The sequence below is a fragment of the Lontra canadensis genome, unplaced genomic scaffold (assembly GCF_010015895.1).
Source record: "Lontra canadensis isolate GAN:19392208 unplaced genomic scaffold, GSC_riverotter_1.0 scaffold82, whole genome shotgun sequence".
NCBI lineage: Eukaryota > Metazoa > Chordata > Mammalia > Carnivora > Mustelidae > Lontra > Lontra canadensis.
The window spans coordinates 5,518,838-5,542,795 of NW_022631076.1; the positions used below are offsets into that span (position 1 = coordinate 5,518,838).

The 23,958-nt window shown below is 37.0% G+C and overlaps 1 protein-coding gene across 2 annotated transcripts in view; it reads right to left on the reverse strand.

The window, feature by feature from the left end:
• The window catches only part of DCC (DCC netrin 1 receptor), a 1,110,025-nt gene that overhangs the window by 402,884 nt on the left and 683,183 nt on the right, over positions 1-23,958 (reverse strand). The gene's annotated exons all lie outside the window — the stretch shown is intronic.

A 23,958-nucleotide genomic window follows, 5' to 3' on the forward strand; every position in this document is an offset into this window, starting at 1 on the left:
TTGTCTGCAGTAGTTAATCAACTGCTTGGACATAAAATTGAAACTATCAAGTGATTTATTACTGAATGAACAAATAATTGTACATTGCAACTCTATTTTTGATACTAGGTTTTTCTTCCTTGAAACTTTTTGGTATCATTCCCTAAAAACTCATTTCAAATACCATAAAAGCCACCTTTCCTTTGTGCTTCATTTTTTTTTCTTTTTTTACTTTTCCCCTTTTCTTTTTCTTGATGTATGTTTTTAACTACATTTTTTGTTTTATAAACCTTTCGAGAATGCATTTTGTGTAAAATGCACAACACTAAATATTAATATGTTTTACTTCATTACAGAGTAGTTATGATATTTTTAGCATGGTAATTATGGTAATGCTATCACAGACAAGGATCATAATAATAATTATCATATCATAAACTGTAAGCTGATTTTTAAACAATTGCTTTGGGTCTCGGCTTAATTTCCCCTCTTTTCCTATTCTTATTGGTATATCCTGGAATATAGTTAAAGGGGATCTAGAACCCACCATAAAGCTATAAACTCCAATCAAAATACTACCCTTTCATTATATTTCTTTGATGTCTTTGCCATATTTTATAGCCTATACCTTCTCTACCATTTAATTTTGGATTTCCCATGAAAATAGTACAAATATTAAAGATCTAAATAACAATATAATAATAATAATAAATTAGATGCCAGATCAACTAGACAAACAACTGCTAATTGAAAGTCCGCTTTCCCTCCCCTGCAATACTCAACTGGAAAGCTGACCCTGTGATTGCTCATGACTCACCTGAAAGCTATGCTTCTCTGTTTGATAACATTACAAACTCCTGTGCACTTTCATAATATTATTTCTTGTACATCTCTGTGTAGTCATTCTCATTTACTCACTTGAGAATTATTTGTTAAAAGCTTATTCTGTATGCCTTTTAGAAGACTAAGCTGTTTGTGTCTGTGGTGGACTGAACAAGGCTTCCCTTCCCGCAAATAAAGGTGTCTTTCTCAATTCTAATCTGGGGAAAGTATGACTATGTTAATTTACACGGTAAAAGAGACTTTACAAATGTGAATATATTAAGGATGTTGAGATGGGGAGATTACTCTGGGTTATCCAGGTGAGCCCAGTGCAATCACAGGATCCTTATAAAAGGAGGCCAGGGGTCAAAGTGAGTAGAAGTGACAACAGAAGCTAGAATTTGACAAAATGAGGGAAGGGCCGTGAGCAGCAGCCAAGGAATGCCAAATGCCCCTTTAAGCTGAAAAAGGCAATAAAATGATTCTCCCTAAGGTTTCAGATGGATTGTCCCTTCCAACACCTTGACTTTACCTTAGTTAGACTCATTTTGACTTCTAATTTCCAGACGTGTGAGATAATACATTTGTGTTGGCTTAAGCGACTTGGTGTGTGGAAGTATGAGACAGCAGCAGTAGGAAACTAATAGAGTTTTTTCTATTTTGTTAGAACAACTCAAAAACAGTATCTGAAAGCCTTTCCCTTATCAGATATACCAGCAAAGGCAGTTGCTTCCTCTGTGATGGACAGAGGATACCCACAGGAAGACAGACCATCTGATCCCATGTCTTTCTGAAGATGCATGAGCAGTCAAGTCTATACATTGACCTGGCACTGAGGGGTCTTCATCTCCTTCAGACTTTATTTTGTGATAAATCAGAGTTCCTGAAAAGAGTACCAGCAATGACAATTGGAATATATTTATATTTAACCTTTATAAAAGATTGCAAAGCATAATGTCCTTTCTAATCAGGAACATTAAACATGAGTCTGATATTTTAATTAGAAAATAGATAAATAAGCTTTCAACTGAAATTATGATTTTTATTATAGGAGTTAACTATGCTCTCGTAATTTGTGGTAATAGTGATACATAATCATAATATAAATAATGTTGAACTTTTGTTTAATACAGAGTTCTCGAGTAGGAGATTCTCTAAATTAGCATTATTACATTATTACTACCCTCTATTATTTATCAGACCCAGTTAAGTACACCTATATGTCAAACAGCCTTAATAAATATTAAATATGAGTAGAAAAATAAGTTTAGAGTAATAGAAACATTGGCTTTTTTTAGAAATCCTTTAAAATTTCTCTTTAAGCAAGGAAAAGTAAAAAAAGAATGATGCAGTCATTAGGGATATCCAGAATAGAAAATATTTTATCCAAAAAACCCACAGTTTCTGGTGGATCTCTCTGTACTGGAGCTCTTAGTTACGTGTATTCTTAAGACATAAAGTCATCGGGAATCATTCTATAAAAGTCCATCAAAGTTTCACTGAAAAATTTAGGAGGTTAGTTTTCAGCTGATGCCATGAATTTCCCTGCAAATTTAAGAATTCCACAGGGATTTTTAGACTTTCGACAACCTTGTGATGTGTTGTCAAAAAATAATACAAAGCAAGAATGCTGATGAATCTTTCAGGTAGAAAGAATTGGAGCTTAAAGTGACAGAATCCTAAAGGAAAATGAAACTTGCAAGTTTATGATCTTCCAGGTCTAATACCTTAAAAAGGCATATCACCTTCAGAAAAAGGAGGAAAACAGTGCACATTTCACTGCACAGTTCTCCAGTTGAGACACTGGCTGCACACATCTTCCACTCATTCAACATCTATAACACTATGAGTTTTATTACCAAACTAACCTGTTTTCATAGTGTAACTCAAACAGATGCTTAAAGCTTAAATACTCTGCTCTCAGGCTAGAGTACCTTGGGGAAAATCTGTATTACCACAAAGTGAAACAGGTTAATAATAAAAATCAAAATTTCACTGATGGGTATTTTTTTTTTTTTTTACATCTCAGTTTTAAACATTCTTCATTTATAATTCTGTGGGTGATTTTTAAAATTAACTTATTTATTTTATGTTAGCACTTAATCCCACTACCAGAGTATTCTATTAGCTATTCTCTCAGATTGACTCAGTTATTGTTGCCAAGGAAACAGCCAGCAAGCAGGAGTTCAGCAGACTCTTTCATCTGGCGAGAGGATGATGGGAATGGATGAGGCAGTAGAGCAAGGTCAGGCATTTACCGCTGAATACAAATCTGTCATGCCTAATAGATGAAGCTCTTTAGTTTCCACGCTGCTCAGGCTACTCCCAGCAGCCAAGGAGAAAATAAAAAAGACACTCAAGCATGAATGCCAATCAGCCAGTGCTGGCAACAGTGATGTATTTACATGTGCCATCACAGCTGTACTCGGCTTGGCTATGGATGAAAAGATAAATTAAATAGGTGTCAATAATTACAGAAGGTCAGACCCTAAATCCTGAGGGTATCCTAATAAGATCAGACAGATGGGATTTGGCTGATCTATCCTGTTAACATGCCCCACGCTTCCTTCTCTGAGGTCAGAGTTCAAAATATGTCATGGGCTCAAATGTATTGAGCTGAGAAGACCCTCAGCCCGTCTTCTGATGATTATTTTCCAGGGCTGACAATCTTTTGATATTTGTTGGCAAATGCTGTGCATATAGCTTTTACTTAGAGTGATAAAATGTGTGAGGCAATTGTAATAGGCTCTTCAAAATGTTTTGTTATCAAATGATAAAAACCCTTATGTAAGCATGCTTTAACATGAATGGTCATAATAATAGCAATAGTAATATAACTGTAATATGCAATGTTACAGTATGCACATTTAACAGTAACAGAGCTATTCCTATTAGAGAAAGAATGCACCTTTGAATCTAATCATGTGATCCAGTTGCTATTATTAAAAACACTAGATTATGTATGCACATGTGTTTATACACAGTGAGTAGTAATTGATTTTGTCAACTAATGTTCCGGGATCTATAATACATCAGATTCTGTGACGGGTCCCCTTTACCTCAAGAAGAGATAGATAGGTAGACTGATAATTATAAATAAAATAAATATTTGAAATATATCCCTCCAAGTAATGTCAGTTAATGCCACATCGAAAGGAGTTTCATACATGTTGGTTCTTGAGTGTCATGAATTCCAACAGATTCACAGGATAGTTACACACTCACCTTCTTCCTTATGCCACAAAGTATCTATCTAGGAAATTTCTATTCCTAAAATAGATTGCCATAATAAAGTAAAGACATTAACATTATGCCAGATTTATGAGTTATAAGAAAACATTGTTCAATGATATAATAAATATATGAGGGTGTGCTTGGTTAGTAATGTCCATTTTCTAATCATGGACTAATGACTAATTCTGCTAATAATTTATTATGCATTTACATATATCTCTTGGGGGGAGATCAGAAGTAAAGCAGAAATCAAGAGGACAGAATACAATATTTATATAGTTCATGTGCTGAAGGCATTGGTTCCAAAACTTGCTTGATTTCAAGAGTCACCTGGGTTGCTTGTTAAAAATATAGCTTCCTGCATGCACTAAACTTAAAAACAAAAACAGAAACACTAGGTATTCTAATGATAAATAATTTTAAAACCCTTTTAAATGTGTCCTAATTAAGATTAGCACTAACACCTTCTCTAAATTTTGAAGTCTAAGAAATCACTTTGGTCCCCAGTATAGTACGTCTATGAATAACAAAAAGGTTATCCTATAGCAATCTATCATTGTACTAAATCTCCTACGATTTTCAGAACTCTTATAATACAGATCATTCACAGAGTTCTTAATGACTTCAAAGTCTAAAACGAGAAATCCATGAAAATTTCAGTTCAGTTGAGTTTTGTTAACCAATAGTGTTTAGAATTCCCTGAATTTTAAAGACTATCAATTAAAGAGGAAAGAGGTTTTTGTTTTGGTTTGGTTTTTGTTGTTTTATCAAAGGGACAAACACACACATATGTGTGTGTGTGTGTGTGTGTGTGTGTGTGTGTGTGTGTATTTCTTTATGTTATTCTCTTGGATATTATCACATCTCCAGTACTTTAGAGATGAAAAGCTAGCTTAAGCAGTTTGGATTTATAATGGCTATATGAGTTCTAAGTACACTGAACATCAAATTTATTGGAAGTCTTGGATTTACAGTTTCTAACTTAACATGTAGCCACTAAAATAGCCCATCTCTCTTATATTCACATGCTGTAGGTAGTTGGTGGCTCAACTCCTGGTGAGATAGACTCCTGTGGAATGAATTACTGCTTGAGGACATGAAAATGGTGTTGGAATTCTGCACTAACTCCTTACATTCCATTAGAATGCAGCTGCCACAGGTGCTGGGAGCAGGATGACCCCAGGACATGTAGTTCACAGAGCAAGGCTGTAAATTAACTATGGAGCATGCCACCAGAGTTTACCTCCAAATCTTCCTGAACTCTAAGACATTCTCAATCAACTGAGAAAAATTATTAACCTTCATAAGTTGGTTGAACTGGTTACGTTATTCTTAGCATTAAGAAACACAGCACATTCCTTAGAACACTCCTCAAAACACCAATTTGGGAACACTTTTTTGCACAACATAGAGTATCAAGCCAAGGTCTAGCATGCTGAAAGGATAGTTTCAATTATCAGACAGCAAGAGATGCACTAACCTTGTGAACTGGTATTTAGAGATTTATTTGCTTCTTAAATAATGCAGATAACTATTAGCCTCTAAAGAGCAATATTAAGGATATTAAAAATACTTTATTATATTTCTTGCTTTAAGGAAAAAAACCCCGACATATTAGCATTACAAGTGACATCACAGATAAGTTATGGATAATCATTTTTGTTAGTAAAAGACTTTTTAAATTTCAATACCTTTCACAAGTATATGTGACAGAACATGAGTGCTAGTATGAACCTGTGTGTCACTAGTCCGAGGGGAGTGGTAAGAAACTAGAAGTTAAAATTCTCAAAGCTCAAGAGGTAGATGGTATTTGAATTGGGAATTGATATGAAATAAAAATTCAATTCCTTTGTGGTAATAACACAGGTTAATGAAAAAGAATGATTCCATTGATTAAAAAATTAATTGGCACAACCTTACAGAATGTACCTATGAAATAAAAATGATTTTAAAATAAAAATGATTTATTAAGCAATATAAAAATTGGGATAATGAAATAATTGATTAACTCATATATCAAAAGACTGTAGAGTACTTCAAAGGGTAAGCCAAATTTGCTAAAAGTGTAACCATTGTGAGGCTGTAACAGGGCTGACTTATCCATTGGATATGGTAGGTACAATGCGAGGGTCCAGGACCAAGGAAGATGCTTTCTTTGTTTATTTTTTAATCAGCAGGGGGGAAAATAGACATACAATCCAGCCTGGATTATATTAGCCTTTATACTAATACAGTTATAAAGAATAATTTTTATTATTTTATTTTTAATGGAGAAAGAGACCTACAGAGGCAAAAGTGCCCCTGGACCATGAAAGCTATGTGAAACCTTTGCTATAAAAAGGGCTGAGTTTACTGGAAAGGGAGTAGGTATCAAGAATGTTATTTTTCATGTTTTTGTATCCTATCACATCTCACATCTTTTCTTCTCCTCTTTTCCAGGGAAAATAAGATACAGAAGAACAGCAGAGTCATGAAAGGAAAAATGATTATTAAAAAATATGAATATAAGCATTACATTGCTTTATGAAACTAATAACTAGGCTAGTCATATCACTATGAGGAAAGCCTGGCTGCATTTATAATTAGGTATACACAACTGGATGGAGTTCCTTTTAGAGAATATTCATACTATCAAGCATCACATACTTTTCAAGTGTTGAGTTCATGTTCTTTGCTGGCCAATCCATTTTAATATTCAAAATGAGAGCTATATGATCATTAACTTGCTTCTTAAAAAAAACAGTTTAAATACAGTGCAAACTAATAGGAAATCACCGCTGGAAATGATAATGGCATCACTGTTAAGAAGTTTAGATAGCAATGAGGTAAGAAAACAGGCCACCAGAAACTAACATGGCATAGATAAGGATCTTGTGTACAGGATATGTGCTCATTTTATCCTGCTTGAATGACTGATTCTATTTGTTGTTTCGACATTATTAAGTCCATACAGATGGATTATGTTTTAAAGAACAACCGTTTTGGCAAATATCTGAGAATGAATAACTCTGTACCATCTAAGCTTAAGAACCAGCATCAGGGGGCGCCTGGGTGGCTCAGTGGGTTAAAGCCTCTGCCTTCGGCTCAGGTCATGGTCCCAGGGTCCTGGGATCAAGCCCCACATCGGGCTCTCTGCTCAGCCCGGAGCCTGCTTCCTCCTCTCTCTCTGCCTGCCTCTCTGCCTACTTGTGATCTCTATCTGTAAAATAAATAAATAAAATATTAAAAAAAAAAATAGAACCAGCATCAGAAGGGTGGTTTTAAAGGGGCTGTGGTGATTCTTCTAACCATTTTTTTTTTAAAGATTTTATTTATTTATTTGACAGAGAGAGAGGGAACACAAGCGGGGGTAGTGGGATAGGGAGAAGCAGGCGCCCCGCTGAGCAGGCAGTCTGATGCGGGGCTCGATCCCAGGACTCCTGACACCAGAATTTGAATAAACTGATTAGATAGAGTTTAAACAATCCAGGTAAATCCTTGTAACAATACCACTTGGGTCTTCAGGAAAGAAATTTAAGAAGATGACTAGGTGATTTGGGGGCTTACTTAAGTTACAAATCATAATGACAACTTGACACTGTTGAATCTACTTTCTTTTTATTTTTTTTTTAAGATTTTATTTATTTATTTGAGAGAGAGAGAGCATAAGTAATCAGAGAGGCAGGCAGAGAGAGAGAGGGAAGCAGGCTCCCTGCCGAGCAGAGAGCCTGATGCAGGGCTCTATCCCAGGACCCTGGGATCATGACCTGAGCTGAAGGCAGAGGCTTTAACCCACTGAGCTACCCAGGTGCCCCTTGAATCTCCTTTCTTAGAGAAGAAACAAGGACCAGGCTGGGTTTTGATACAATTCTTTACTAAGGAAATTATATAGATTCTTAATTACTTTGGCTAAAAATAAATAAATAAATAAATGAAGCTGTACCTCAGTATGATTTGGAATGGTTTCCCTATATACATTTTTCTTCTTCTATATGGCCTCCCTGGTACTCAGTTCTTCCTTCAGATCTTTGAAATAATCGTTGGCCTTTACTTATTAATTACAAGAAAAGCTGTTGAACACGAGAGGTCTCATCCACCCACCCTGAGCTTGGCACCCTAGGGTTTTCCGGACTTCTGTTTCCTACCAGTGAGGACTATGTTCTCCTGTTCTGGTGATGATTCTGAGTACTGGGATGATAAGGGAGGTTTTAAACTGCTTGGCAGGAATGATCTTCCTTTTTAGAGTAAGAATCCCAAAGGCCACCCCCCATTTCTGTCATTCTGTAAGGAACACTTACTCTTCTTGTAAAAGATGGAGGCAGAGTTTCTTAGCAGCTATAGTCCTAGCATTAACATAAAATTATTGTCTGCTCAATGTTGTTCGACTTCTATAAGAATTATCCAAGGTGATCAGAACGTATGGGTAAAATTAATTCAAGAAACTTGCATCTGAGTGTATTTATGTTCTGTTGCTGTAGAAAATTACCACAAACTTAGTAGCTTAGAAAAACACATACTTGTTATTTTGTAGTTCTGGAGGTTAGAAACTTTGAATGGCTCCCACTGTGCTGAAGTCAAAGTGTTGGTGAAGCTATGCTCCTTTCTTTAGGACGCCCTAAAGAAGAATTGGTTTCCTTTTCTTTCCCAGTATATAGAGGCTACCCACTCACATTCCTTGACTTACAGGCCCTTCCTCCTTCTTCAAACCCAAGAATTCCAGGCTGTGTCCTTTTCCCATCACATTGTTCTTAGCTGTTCTGCCTACTTCTTCCACTTTTAAGGACTCAAGATTCTATTGAGTCCACTTGGATAATCCAGGATAATCTCTCTATTTTAAGGCCAGCTGATTACCAACCTCCATTCCATCTGCAACTTTAATTTCCTTTTGCAACATAACATGATACTCTAAAGAATCTAAAGATTAGGATGTGGACCTCATGGGGCCGGCACTGTTCTGTGTATGACACTGAGAATTTAATCCAAAGGTCTGTGACTCCCTGTCAACTCTTCCTTAATTTCAAATCTTTTTGACTAAGAAGAATAAGCTTGTTAATTGGTTGATTAAGACCCTGTGATGGATGTGTTTTATTTGCACACAGGTGTACTCTGCACTCCTCTCCATCCAGCTCTGAGAGCTTGACCCCTCAAAAGGTTTCATTGACCTCTGGCTTTCTTTGAAAATACCCAATGGGGAGCACTGAAAGTAATCTGAATGAGGGATGAGCGTGAATCGTGGTATTTATTCCTGCCTGTATCCAAACTGTGCAGGTTTGTCTGAGGCTAACTACTTTCCTCCAGTGCAAGTCACAATGCCTTTTGAAATAACCCCCTTTGTAAGGATCTCTGTTCTTCCACCTCTGGTAGTTGCTTCATCAAGTTCCCCCTCTGACCAAACAGTGAAAACAGCTCCACTGTTAACAGCCCCTCAGTACTGCACTATCTCCTGTGTTTTCTTACATTCTGCTTACACCTTTGTTAACAGTTTCTTCAATAAACCCTCCTTGAATTAAGTATGCCCTTCCTTTCTTTCTGGGACCCTTATATATTCAGACTTAAATTTTAAGGCTGAGAACTCTAGTAGATAAGGAGAATTTTAAAACAGCTTTTAATTTACAGAAGAAAGCATAAATATTGTTAGGGTATGTCTTAGCAAAGCCAACCAAGTGTCCCTCTCTTTACTAGGTGTTCACCCATTTCCTAAATTTCTTAGCGACTTTTATTGCTTCTACCATTTTTCTACTGTAGCCATCAGGTTTTGATAAGAGCATTACAGCCAAAGGGTGTGAGGAAGTGGCTATTATATGATGAAATAATACACAGTTCTAAGGTCTGGTTACATAGTGTATGTAAGGCTGTTATTTCTGAGTCTGGTCCTTGAGGTTGAAGTTATCACAGTAGGAAGTTGAGAAGGGAAGATGGATGTGAACCAGAGAATGCAAGGACAAGACAGAATCTGGTAAGCTTAGATGGAACCCATGGGACAGACTGGAATCTGCTTTAACCTTTCACTGTCTCCGCCTCATATGTAAACATGCACTTAGCCCAAGAGTTCGAGAAGCTGAAGCTGGAGGTCAGACATGAAACGGAAGGTAAGGCTGCTGTCTTGTGCCAACAGGGGAGCAAACATGTGCCCTGCAACAACCCTCATAACGTAAAGAAGTATAGCTCTGGCTCTGTGTTTACCTGCTAAATCTTATACAAGATTTCTCTTTGGACCTACACTAACCTAGAACCATTTAGGGAGGAAATCCTGGGAAATTTTGTTTTAGCTTGACTAACTGATGTAGTAAAATTCCACAATATCCATGTCTACCCTTTGATATGCAGATGACTGTACACAGAAAAAGGCTGTAAACACTGATTTCTGCTGCCATCCACTGCAGCCATTCATTTTTTCCCCCAAAGTCTCAAATATCTGGAAACACAGTAGGGGAATTGGACTGTTAACACAAGTACTCCAAAATGTTCATCAAGTCTCTATACATAGGTGAATAAAAAAACCCTATATTTTCCACACAATTCTCTCTAAATAGTAGCATATTATCACAAACTCTTGGTATCTTTATGTCTTTAAATTTACTGTGAATAGCAAAGGAAGTTAAAATGTAGTCATTCTAACAACTACTATGCAAGGAATCTTGGTAGTTATCAATAATACATTTTAGTCAGCAATATTTTCCAGATACAGAATGTTCCTTGGATGAATCTAACAAGTAGTCAACAACAAAATAAAGGTCTTATTTATTCCTCATATTCTTTTTTTTTTTTTAAGATTTTTATTTATTTATTTGACAGAGATCACAAGCAGGCAGAGAGAGGAGGAAGTAGGCTCCCTGCTAAGCAGAGAGCCCGATGTGGGGCTCGATCCCAGGACCCTGGGATCATGACCTGAGCCGAAGGCAGAGGCTTTAACCCACTGAGCCACCCAGGCGCCCCTATTCCTCGTATTCTTGACAGCATCACAAACTTTAGGAGAAACTGGCCCAACATGCCGTATATACCTTTAATATCATCAGCACTCATCCATGTTGCTAACCATCTAAACTATTGTGCTGTGCTTCCTTGGGCATGGAGGATTTCACATATCAGAAATGAAGTCATTGCCAAGACAACTTGGATACACGACATCTACTACAGTAAGAACATATGGAATACAACATGTATATCTCATCCACCATCATCACTATGCCATCTCAAGGCCACCAACTGTCATTCCCATTTGGGACAAATGAAAAACTGAGGATGGGGTTTTGGGGAGAGAACGTTGTGTTAAAACCCAGAAGGGGAAAATAAATGGTGTGAAGATGATGATGAGGAGGAGAAGGAGAAAGGGGAGATGATGATCATGTGATAATGAGGGCGGCTTTTTTGTTTTGTTTTGTTTTGTTTTGTTTTGTTTTCTGGTTTATTTTGTTTTGTCGTATGTTGTTGGTTCATGATGTCTCGGGAAAGTTAATGGAATAAAAGGTCAAGGAGAAAAGGATTTCATGATTAATTGTTCCCTAGTAAAAAGTATTATGAAGGAAGGAATGGTCCAGAGTTACAGGGATAGGAAGATGTAGAAACCAGTGAGGTTCAGAATTTAGGGACCCACAGAAGCAGGTATAAATATGATAAATAAAGAATGAGCGAACAGAAATCCAATAAGGCAGGACTCATAAGCCAGATATGGCTAGTTAACTAATCCTAGGCCAGAAAACCAGGGTCAATGAAATTACAGTATGAGTTTGCTGAAGCAAAACAAACAATTTTACATACAGCACATGGAAACTATGAGGGTGAGACAACTTTAAATGTTTCTAAAAAACAAGGGTTGGGGCGTCTGGGTGGCTCAGTGGGTTAAAGCCTCTGCCTTTGGCTCAGGTCATGATCCCAGGGTCCTGGGATCGAGCCCCGCATCGGGCTCTCTGCTCGGTGGGGAGCCTGCTTCCTCCAATCTCTCTCTGCCTACTTGTGATTTCTGTCTGTCAAATAAATAAATAACAATCTTTAAAAAAAAAAAAAAAAACAAGGGTTGAAGGAGTCAAAGCAAAATATCCATGATTACCATTTTTTTTTTTTTTAATTTGAGAGAGAGAGAGAAAGCACCAGCCAGAGGAAGGGCAGAGAAGCCGACTCCCCACTGAGCAGGGAGCCTGACTTGGGACTTGATTCCAGGACCTGAGGATCATGACCTGAGCTAAAGGCAGACCCTCAACCAACTGAGCCACCCAGGTGCCCCATGATTACTAATTTAAAATGTCATTGATGTAATTTTATTTAATGTGTTGCTTAGTTATACAGACTTTATATATTTACATATTTATTCTAATTCTTGACTACCTGATGCAATTTTTACTTTAGAGTAATATATTCTGCAACTATGATTTTTGTTAAGAGCTTTGGTAGGCAAAACTCTAACATACATGAAAGTGAAAATTAAGTAAATTAATTTTAGATTATAAAATGGTAACAGTAAAAGAGAGACAGGTCTGTTGGGGAAAAAGTTCTCTTTGAAGAGTTAAATTTTAATCACCAGGAGAAATGATTAATAATAAAGCTAGATTCCATCATAACTATATAAGACTTTTTTGTTCTGTTTACAGCCAGTTTACAAGGTTAGTTTACACATTTTCAGATGTGAATTAAACTATTTACTACATTTAGTGTTTTCTATTTTTAAAATAGAATGAGGTTATAGACCCACAAGGCCTGTACATTGCATAAATTGATAAGGATGGGGTAGTTTAAAGAATACAATTGAAAGACCACATTGAATCTTATGCTGAAATAAAATTCCCATTACTGCTGCATGGGGACCAATGTGTTCTCCTTTGACAAGGACAGATTTTAGATTAAGCACTCTTAGATTGTAAATTACCATTCTTGATATCAGGCCTCCCCTGCCTATGGTGCCTTAGAGAGACGGGACAGACTGTGAAAAAGTGTAGATTTCAAGAAAGCAAAACCCTGACTCTTAACCATCCCCAAACCCCACACCCAAATTCCCATGTTTCAAGAGAAGGAATAGTAATGTGAAGACACTGTTGAATTTAAATAGGAATAAAAGGCATTATAATTACAAATCTTAGTAGCCATTCCGAGAATGATTGGCTGACATGTCCCGTCACCAATTACAATTACATCAAATTCGGCCACCTGAGGTAGGGAAGGCAGGGACCTGGCTAAGAGAGGCACCTCTCCCGATTCAACTTCAAACTTGCAAGGATTTTATTTTACAAATTCGTCACATAGAGTCCAGGTTAAATAATTAATATTTAAATAAGGTGGAGATGACTTTTTTGAACAAGGGAAAAGAAGAAGTGGAGGCTTCACAGACACAGGGTCGAAGTCTTTTATTTTTCATCCTGTCACTCAAAGATGAAACATTAGCATCACCACCCAAAAGAGATTGCTTCCACTAGGAGATAACTGGAGTTCCTAAATCACTGTTCTGTTTGTTTTCGACTGCATTTCAAAAATACTAGGATGGTAAAATGATCATACATTAAATTTCTTATTTTTTAACCAAATCCCTCATATCAAAGTGAGTCCACGTATAGGTATGACATTCAAGGCATGGTAAACAGATATTTATTTCCTAGAGCAAATATACACTGCAAAATCAATTTGTGAAGTCATTACATAAATCTATATTAAATTATTTAGTCTATATTTAACACTATAACAAGGATAGTCAGGGTGAATTAAATGGATTTTATTTCCAGATGGCAGGAAGCCAAAGTTAGTTCTTTTATTTCTTGGTTCTAATCTGTATCTGCCACAGACAGAAGGAGAGACAAAGAAGAGAGAGAATAAAAAGAAGTGATCACTTTTACTCTTCTGATAGTTAAGGGCTAAATCAAATCAATATGTTCCAGCCCTGGCAGTGACAGTACTCAGTGATTATCTTATGTTCATGCATAACCCTTTAACTCATTCTTCCAAGATGGCAGCATGATGAGTCCCATCTTCAATGCTGGGTAAAATACGTTCAGCAAGGAGGAATGGACTCATCAGGGGGAGAATGATTCACTTATATCCTCTAAAGGAACTAAGGATACATAATAAGGCCCTGTCAACTCTCCCTTAAGCTTTTCATTACCATCAGGGATGCCAATAACTCACAGGATTTCCAGTCAGCATCAAACACTCCTTTTCAATTCAAATGCAAACTGCTAATCACTTCCTCTTCCATATGATTCTTTGAATTTATCTTTCTCTCTAGGAGCAGAGCTGCCACTCAGTTCAGACCATACCTATTTCCCTCTGGGGATATTACAAAATACCTGCATTTATTTTTTTTCCATTCTGCTCCAGTCTTTTTTTTTTTTTTTTTTAATTTTATTTATTTATTTGACAGATGGAGATCACAAGTAGGCAGAGAGACAGGCACAGAGAGAGAGGAGGAAGCAGGCTCCCTGCAGAGCAGATCTCAAGACCCTCGGATCATGACCTGAGCCAAAGGCAGAGGCTTTAACCCACTGAGCCACCCAGGTGCCCTTGCTCCAGTCTTTTTAATATACATGACAGAATATTGCTTTTCAGTCAGACTGTTAATTTTGCCTATTTCAGTTATATGCCCTGAGATCTTTTAAATATTTACCTCTTTTGCCTCATTTTCTACTCTATCATAATTTATACTACTCTGCATTATCAATTAACTAGTTATGAGTAATTGAGAGTCTGCCCTTTACCAAGTGCTTGAAATACAGAAATGATCAAGACAGGAAACCTTAATGAACTAAGAATCCAGGCTCTTTCTGTCAAAATACACTTAAGTCACTATGTGGTGTTCTACCTTGGGAAATAACGGCATTGCCACTTATTTAGTTAAATCAAGAACCTATTGAATCTTCAATATACATTCTCTGTATATTAATAGACAAATCTCCATGTTGTGAAGATCTTCTAATGCATCTGCTCACTCTTTCTGCACTACTGTGGTGGGTGGCCTTATTCTGTCTTGTTTCACCTCTTGCTGATACACTTTCCCAATTGGTTTTGGTATTTCCAGCCCCTCCTCCTCCTACTGCCAGTATAGCGATCATCAACACTACTTCCTGAGTTATCTTTTAAAAACACCAATAGCATCCTTTACATTCTAGACATCAATGTCCCACGTAGCCTAGACAAAAAGCCAAATTTTCTTTACAAATTCGGAAAGATACTCTGTGATCCAGCCTCTGCATCTCTCTCTCTAGTTTTACTGAGCCACACACACTTCTCTGAACATACATTTCTGCTTCTGTGCTGTTTCCATAGGCTTTAGAAGTAACATTTCTTCTATCAGCCATTTCTCTGCCCTTCTTGACAGCTTGGCAAAGTCACATTTCTATTTCAAAGTCCATCTCAGCTCAGATGTCATATCCTCAGCAATGAGTTCCTCTGATTCCCATAGAAAGAACTTCGTAAGCCCCCATTGTACTACCCCCTCCACCTTGTATTTACATACTCCTGGGACTCATGGTGATGATTTGTTCTGCTCCAAACTTCTCTATTAGACTAGAAGCTTGAGCGATTTTACTTAACATCTGTATTCAGAAAATAGGAATAGCATCTAGGATAATGGTTTATGTGCAAGAAATTACATACTTGGAATGAGGTTTTATTGTTGTTGTTATTGTTCCTGATATAAAAAGCAAAAGGTATTTACCACTTCACTCAGTTGAATTTCCCCAAGGGTCATGTTATCCTTTCTAGGCAAGTGTGGTAAAGACCTAAAATATCTGATAAGAATTTGGGCTCAAAGGCTCATATTAAATAATGAGAAGTAAGGCTCATATTTGAAAAGAAAACGGGTGATCCATTTGTCAGAAATCAGACATGGCATTCATGAGATCCAAAGGCTTATGTATGGGCCACCAATTCTGTTATCTCTTGCCTCTTTCTATTTATGAAATCAAGAACACAAGGCAAGAATAGGATATAAAATAAACTACATAGTATTTTCACTTCTTTCTTCTTCCAAATAACTGCCATGCTGTTAAGAGAAAATCATTTAGAGAAAGAATCATTCTTCTCCATTCAAAATAGTGTATTTTGCTTTTGTACATATTCATATACATAAACTCAGTTGACATCTTTCAGAACTAAAGAACAGTTTACCTGATTACCAGGTAACTCATCATTTAAATAGGAACTAGGACTGAAAAATATCAGGAAACATGGGAAAACGGCTTTTTTCTTTGACTTTTCTTGGCTTACAATGCATGTTTTACTTGGGGGATGGGTTATTTTTTATTTCAAGTGAACTTTGTTATGTTCTACAATATATCAAACTCAGACATAACCTAAGTAAAAGAAATATGTGTTGTCAATATCGTCAGGGAAAGTTAAAGTCATCTAAGGATTCTTGGTGAGTATTTGTCAATACAAAATAACAAGGACAGCTATAAATCACATACACTAGTCATTTAGGCTTATTAACTAATTATTTTTCTTAAATGGAACTACATCATAAATTAAAGACTTATGTGTAGTTATTTATAAGAAAGAAAACTGTTCCCCCTCCTTTTTTTTTTTAACCTATTTTAGAAACTGGAACTTCTCTGTTTAAATAGGGAACAAAACAAAACAATAAGTGAAAGAACTTTTCTAAACAACAGAAGCCTTGACAGTCTGCATGACAAGTGGCACCACTGTCCTCCTCAAATAGGGTTTGAATAAAAAACAGAGTAGATGAAGCACTGACTATGTTAGAATTTCAGGAATATTAATACAGAGAACTGTCTTTAAAGGACATATGCCACCTCTTAATTTTCATTACAGTTTTGTGAGTCTTTATTCATATTCTGGGTATTTGTAAATGTTAAATAATTAATATATCATCAAATCATTCTGTCTTAATTATATTTGATAATTAGGATTAGTTGTGTCAATTTTTTTTTTTTTATTTTTGGGTTAAATTACAGATTCCTGGGTAACAGGAGTTCTGTGGTATTCACCCTTAAGACTCAGGACACATTCTACAATTGGCCCACACTTAGCAATGATTTCCAATACTCTGGGAATTCAGGCAGATACCATTTGTTTGGCAGAATCTTAGGCATTTTAATTAATTTCAATCTCCTCTCCTTTACTAGCAACTCCCAAACTAGTCTGATGAGACCCAAATAAATATTAAACATCATCCATTTCCTTGACAGGCTCCATGTGGTAGACTGAATGTGGGAGGACATCCACATTACGGCAGAGTAACTGAAACAGCAGGTGTGAAGGTCAGATGATGCTGGCTGAGTGAGTGGCCTTGGTCAGTTAGCTAACTTCCTTGAGCAGCACTTTCCTCACCCACCAAGTAAGGGGGAAAGAACTGTATCTCCTCCATAGGATTCTTGAGAAGAATCAATTAATACGGTATTGTAAAGCCCTGACTCAACATGGTGCCCACTAATAAAGATTGAATAGTGTTTTTCAAATCCAGCCCTGCAACTTTATAGCTGTTGGATATTAGCATGGTATCCGACCTCTTTGAAGCATAATCTTCTAGTCTGTGAAGTGTGAACAGTAATATATTCTGCACCAAATTATCACAGAAAATAGAAAGATGCATATGAAGTGCTTAACACATGGTACCTGACACAGGAAGGTTTTGGAAAATGCTATTCTCATCCATGTTTTTCGTTTCTTCTGTATTTATATAAATCTTACTCAAAGCAGGGCTGATTAGAGCTTATTAGCATATCCTTCCATAATTAAAATAGTGTTTATTTTCCTGTATTTCTAAGTTTCTCGTTAGACTTAAAATAATCAAATACAAAAGCCTTATCTCCTAGTACCTCTTAAGTGTCCAAGAGGCAGAGAATACTCCAAGTAGTTTATTTGAAGGCTAAAGTCAAAGGCAAAATCATACTTACATTTCTAAAACCCTTGTCATACTTCAGTATATGTCTCTTGTTGTTTGATGCTTTCTTAGGACCCATGTACTTTGATTTCCAAAATAAAAATAATATAGTAGTGGGACACCTGGGTGGCTCAGTCAGTTAAGTGTCTGCCTTCAGCTCAGGTCATGATCTCAGAGTCCTGGGATCGAGTCCCACATCAGGCTCCTTGCTCAGTAGGGCCTCTTTCTCCCTCTGCCTGTCACTCTCCCTGCTTGTGCTTGCACACTCTTTCTCTCTTTGACAAATAAATAAATAAAATCTTAAAAAAATAATATAGTGGTCTTTTGAATTATAAATATAGAGATAGATTTAGATTTAAACTTATTATAAAAGTTGAGGCCCATATTGTATAAAAATAATATTTGACTTTTTATATTTTATTCCACTATATACATATTATATTTCTACTACATATTAATATCCCATTATTTATATTTTATATTCCACTTAGCACCATAGTATGTCATACCCTGGGGGAATGGTTGAGGTTACTCTTAGAATCCTAAAAAATGGTAATTCCTGTCATATTTTAAGTTAATTTCGCAGCCTGATCCCTACAAAAATCAGAGCAAACCTAGAGAATGACAGTGGATAACTACAAATTTTACTACGTGGTAGTTCCCATTCCATCTGCTGTGCCAAATGTTGTACCTTTGGGTGAACAGATTGACATAACCTCCAGTATAATATAGTTAGCCATAGTGAGGTGTTCTTTCTTATCCCTGTAAGAAAAGACTATTGGAACATTTCTCATTCACTAGGAATAAAAAGTCATTACTCCTTTTCAGTCATGTCTCAGGGCTATGGTGACTCTCCCATGTTCAGTCGTAAAATAGTCCAAGTGAATCTGCACCATCCAGATATTTTGTAGCACATTTCATTTGTCAGTTGTGTTAATGACATCATGATAATCAGACAAGCTGAGTGAGAAATGGCAAATATATGGAGGAATTTTGTAAAACACATGCCTCAGCAGTGGCAGGCAAATCCTATGAAGGTACAGTAGCCCATGATACCAGTGAAGTTTTTTGGGGCACATGGCTTGGAACAGGAAAAGACAAGACCTATCAATAGGGACAAATTACTGGACTTCATATCTCTAAACACGAAGAAAAAAGCACAATGTCTCTCAGACATTTGGGTTCTGCAGGCAGCACATTCTGCTCTGACTTACTTATCAGATAATATGAAACACTGTCACCTGTGAGTAGGGCATCTGGAGTAGAAACAGGTATTGTATCCAGTCCAGGCTATGAAGCCAGTGGTTCTACCACTTGTGCGATACAACCAAGTTTACTCTTAAATATTAGAAGTATTAGTGGTAGATTGAAAAAAATCTGTGCAGAGATAATGGCAGGCCCTCATAAAGGAATCACCCTTAGGGTTCTATTGCAAAGTCATGCCATCTGCAGCAGAGAATTATACACCATTTATAAAATGGGTTCTGGAAGAATACTGGACCCTGTTGGAATAAGAATGCCCAACCATGGGTTAATCAACTGACCGAGTGGTATAACTGATCATCATGAACTAGGTTATTGGAAATGACTTGAGTCAAAAGGCCAGATGGCACCATCATCAACTTAAGTAAGATTAAAGTGTTATATTGGGCATCAGGCACAAGCATGACCAAAGGGCATAACAGCAGGTGAACTGCACAACCACATTTTCAATCACTGTTGTATAAGTACCTTCCCCCTCAACTTACTCTTATGGCTAAGTGACTGAGAAAGAGAAAGACCAAGCTTTGTCAGCTTTGTATGTGGGTGCACTCAAAATAGACGGTTGCAATACCACAGCTTCATTTGGGTATAGCCTTAAAGGAGGACAGTAAGAGAACTTTCCCTGGAAGGCAGAATGTTGAGTATACCAGGTCATCTATCTTATATGAAAAGAAAAATGGCCCAAAGTAAGAATATATATATGGACTATGAATAAAGTCAAATGGTTTGCTTGATTGACTATAGGTCTGGAGGGAGAGTGGCTGGAAGACCAGGGAAAGGGAGGTTTGGAAAAGAAGGATGTAGGTGGATATGTGAGAGTGAATACCAAGTGTCGAGATCTTTGAATCACATCGGATTGTATCCTCCTGTTAAGAGGCCCTAAACAATCAAGTAGGTGACCCTCGGCATCAGCCATGTTCCAGGGGTGGCAAAAAAGTACATGAACAAAGAAACTATGGTGTTTATGGGGGAATCTACACATTGCCCAGTAGCATGGGCTCAAACCCAACAAGGCGGCTGCTGCTTACCAGCAACAACTGCTACTGTCATGTGTTTGATCCGCTAATAAACAAGACAAATGCTGAACACTCAAACAAACACCATTCCTTGATGAGACCAACTAGGCTATTGGTGATGTATTATTTATATTGAACCCCTTCTGTTCTGAAAGGTGCAGGGATATATACATGTTCTTCCTTTCCTGCTCTCAGACTTCAGCCTGCAGCTCTGAGGGCTCACAAAGTATGTGAGCCACCATCACGAGATCAAGCATAACACTGAGAAAGATTAAGTAACTCATTTAACTGCAAAAGAGGTGTGGGAATGAATACATGACCATAGGATCCCCTGATGCTATCATATACCAACCACTGTGAAGCTGTTGACTTGATAGAGTGAAAGTACAGCCTTTTGGAGGAGCAACTGAGGAAACAAGCTGGAGATGATATCCTAAGATGGAGTGCCTTTCCCTAGGGTGCAGTGTATACTCTAAACCAAAAACCATATCTTCAATAGGTAGAGTACATGGAAACAAGAGACTGAAATAGGTGTGATCCTGCTTACCATCACGCCCACTGACCCAGCTGGAGTATGTGTCTTCCTTACTCCTGTAACTCTAGGCTCTGTGGATTTAAAATTCCTAGATCTCAGAGGAGATGTCACTGAACTTGAGTGATCACTGCTGCCTGGTCCTTTCAGGCTTCTTGTGACAAAACACCAGTAGGCAAGGCAAGAATAATTGCCCAGATCATCAGGAAGAGGAGGAGGGAAAACAGGGAAGACTACTATTGGCACTCAGGTCATCTGCTGGAGGTGTCTCTTTGTACTCTTCCCCAATTTTGATGGTAAGTGGACTAATATGTTTTCTATGACCTGTGAAGGGACAGGATTTTGAGTCATCCCACTTGATGAGCTAGATAGACTGGCAGAGGTGCTAGCTGGGGGGGGAGGGGGGCGGTGAGAAGAATACATAAGTAGGAGGATAGAAAGAATGAGTACCAGTTTCAGCCGTGAGACCAGTAGCAGTTGCACTGGAAGAGGATTTAATTCATACCTCTAACCTTCCTCTTTTCCCCAGGGAATAAGACCAACTTAGATTCTGGAATAGTTATTTCCAAAATATATTACAAGAAGCAAATAGATTTGAATGGGACAAGGGTAGGACCATAGTGGATGGAGTGGTACACCATCCAGGGCTCCCTTTCAGGACTATAGCACTCATTCCTCCAGCTGGAGGGAGTGATAGTGGCTGAAGGTTCCCTACTGAATCCACCTGCAGTGATTTCCTTTAGCTAAAGAGAAGACCTCAATCAAGGCCACACCCATTTCTGGGGATAGATAGATGACTCCTCATGCTAATCCAGTTTCAAAGCTTCTACTGGGATCATCTGAGATCTCTGTTGTGACTGTATTGTAATTGTAATTCATGTCTTCAAATTATGCATATGAGTGCCATTTCATTATAGTTCTATCAATGTTGATATTATCACCTTCATAATTAAAAATTAGACCCACACAATATTAACTAATTATATATACTTTGTAATTAATACATTGATAACTTAAAATTTTCTAATATTAATATATCAGAAGGAATATATGTAATTGCATGTGTATGGTGTGTGTGTACACAGACACCTGTTATCAAAGAGTGATTTATATGTAAAACACAGAAACACAACAAGCAAGCATCATTTGGGTCCCCTGTAAAAATTAAGATTCTTTTTTTAACTTCCTCACTATAGGGTTAAAAAAAATCTAGAATAACATTCCTTGGTGTCTTTACCACCAAAATATGATATGATCAATATTTATGAATCTATCAATTCTTCCATATTGTATGGATTTAGAGTTATCACTTGTCTCAGGATACTTCACAATACTGAAGAATTCATTTCTAATTTCAAAGTCTGCCATACAGCCATATCCTCCTGATTAGTACTGAGCTTACTTCCTACTTGAAGCACATGCTGAACCAAGGACAAGATGAATGACAAGCCTTTATTTGCTGAGAAACCTCTGCCGACATAAAACTGGAATGAGCAAGTCATTAAACTGATACTGCAAACCTTGCAGCAAACCTTTCCAATGGCAGTCATTTTCAAACAGACCTTTTCCCTTAACCTTGTCCACTGGGCTAAAAACTTAAACTTCGAATGGGCACTGTTGTTGAAATATCTGCTTATTAATTCTTTTCTTGGAGGTTGGGAAAATATACCAGAAGAAAGCTATCATTGTACTCATCCCAATAAATGCCTACTATTTTTCTTGAGAAAACAAACCAAAAGAAGACTTGATAATAGCTAACACTTGGTAGCAGTTTAGAGACTACAAATCTCTTTTACATACATTTATTGCAATAAATCTTCAAGACAATTACCCACTACATTTTACAGCTGAGGAAATGTAGACCTGGAAAGGTTAGGCAACACCATCCGTGATTCTGTCTGTACATATCCACATACGTATATACAGATAATATACATATAAATATGCATATACATATAATATACACATGTATGTATGTTATATGCATGTACTTATGTATATATACACATATATACATATGTTATGTATATACATATATTTTATAGTCCATTGTGGGTTTTTTTAATGAGTTCTTTATTAATTTCAGACAGACAGAGAGAGAGCAAGCATAAATGTGAGGGAGGTGCAGAGGGAGAAAATCTCAAGCAGACTCCCCACTGAGCACAGAGCCCAATGCAGGGCTCAGTCTCATGACCCTGAGATCATGACCTGAGCCAAAATCATGAGTCAGATGCTTAACTGACTAAGCCACCCAGGTGCCCCTTCCATTAAGTTTTTAAATTTCTATAGGTAAATTAGCAAAGGATATAGAGATGAGATTTAGATGCATCTCACCTAGCGTATGAATGTTATATGATAAAAGATCAAACAACTGATTTACGGTAAACTCTGAATCCCTCAGGAAAAGTAGTTTGAGTATCAACACTCTAAGTCAACACTCTATTTTGAGGTAGAAAATAAAAGAGCATAGACTACCATCCTCTTTTTTTTATCTTCACCGTGGCAAACAAAAATAACATTTCAGTAGACTGCACACCTTCAAAGCCATATATGCCGACATTATAAATGACCTTGAAAATTCTGGTTCTTGTATCCTATTAGCTACAGTTAATTTCCTAGGTTTACAAGAGAAAATGTTCATGGAAAACTTATGAGTATAATATCACCACACTGGTAATATGTGTCAAAAACATTAAGTTGACTTTTATTCATTTAGACTCAATGATGGACAATGAAAGAGAATGTTTGTAGTTTTAATGAGCATCTCAGTCTGTATGAGGAAAACTGTCCAATGACTTACTTTTTAGTTTGGATCCACAAACATGTTAGTCTAGAACATAGAACTGGATCTTCTAAATTATGTACAGAATTTCAGGAACAATCCCACACTAACTATAATTGAGCATTTAAGTCATAGTAACTCTTTTTATGTGAGAGATAAAAATTCAACTTAACTGACCACCCATGACTAATAGGAGATTGAGAAGTACTTCCTGTTTGCTTTAGTTACATTCTCTCTTATCTAGTCGCTGATGTGCTATTAAACTGACAAATTCCAACAGATTTTAAGTGCTAAGGCTAATTGTACAATTTTTCATTGTTTCACACAATACCACTGAATTTACTATGTAAGAGTCAATCTTGAGTAAGAAACACTATAATTGGTTGTGGTTAATATACAATTACATGGGTGAGCTTCCAAATATTACTTTGGTCCATTTGGATTTCAAGGTATTCGTCTCACATGGAAAGGGAACAAGTCATAAAAACAGATCAAAAAAGAAAGAAAAAAAAAAGCCAACTCCCCCCCC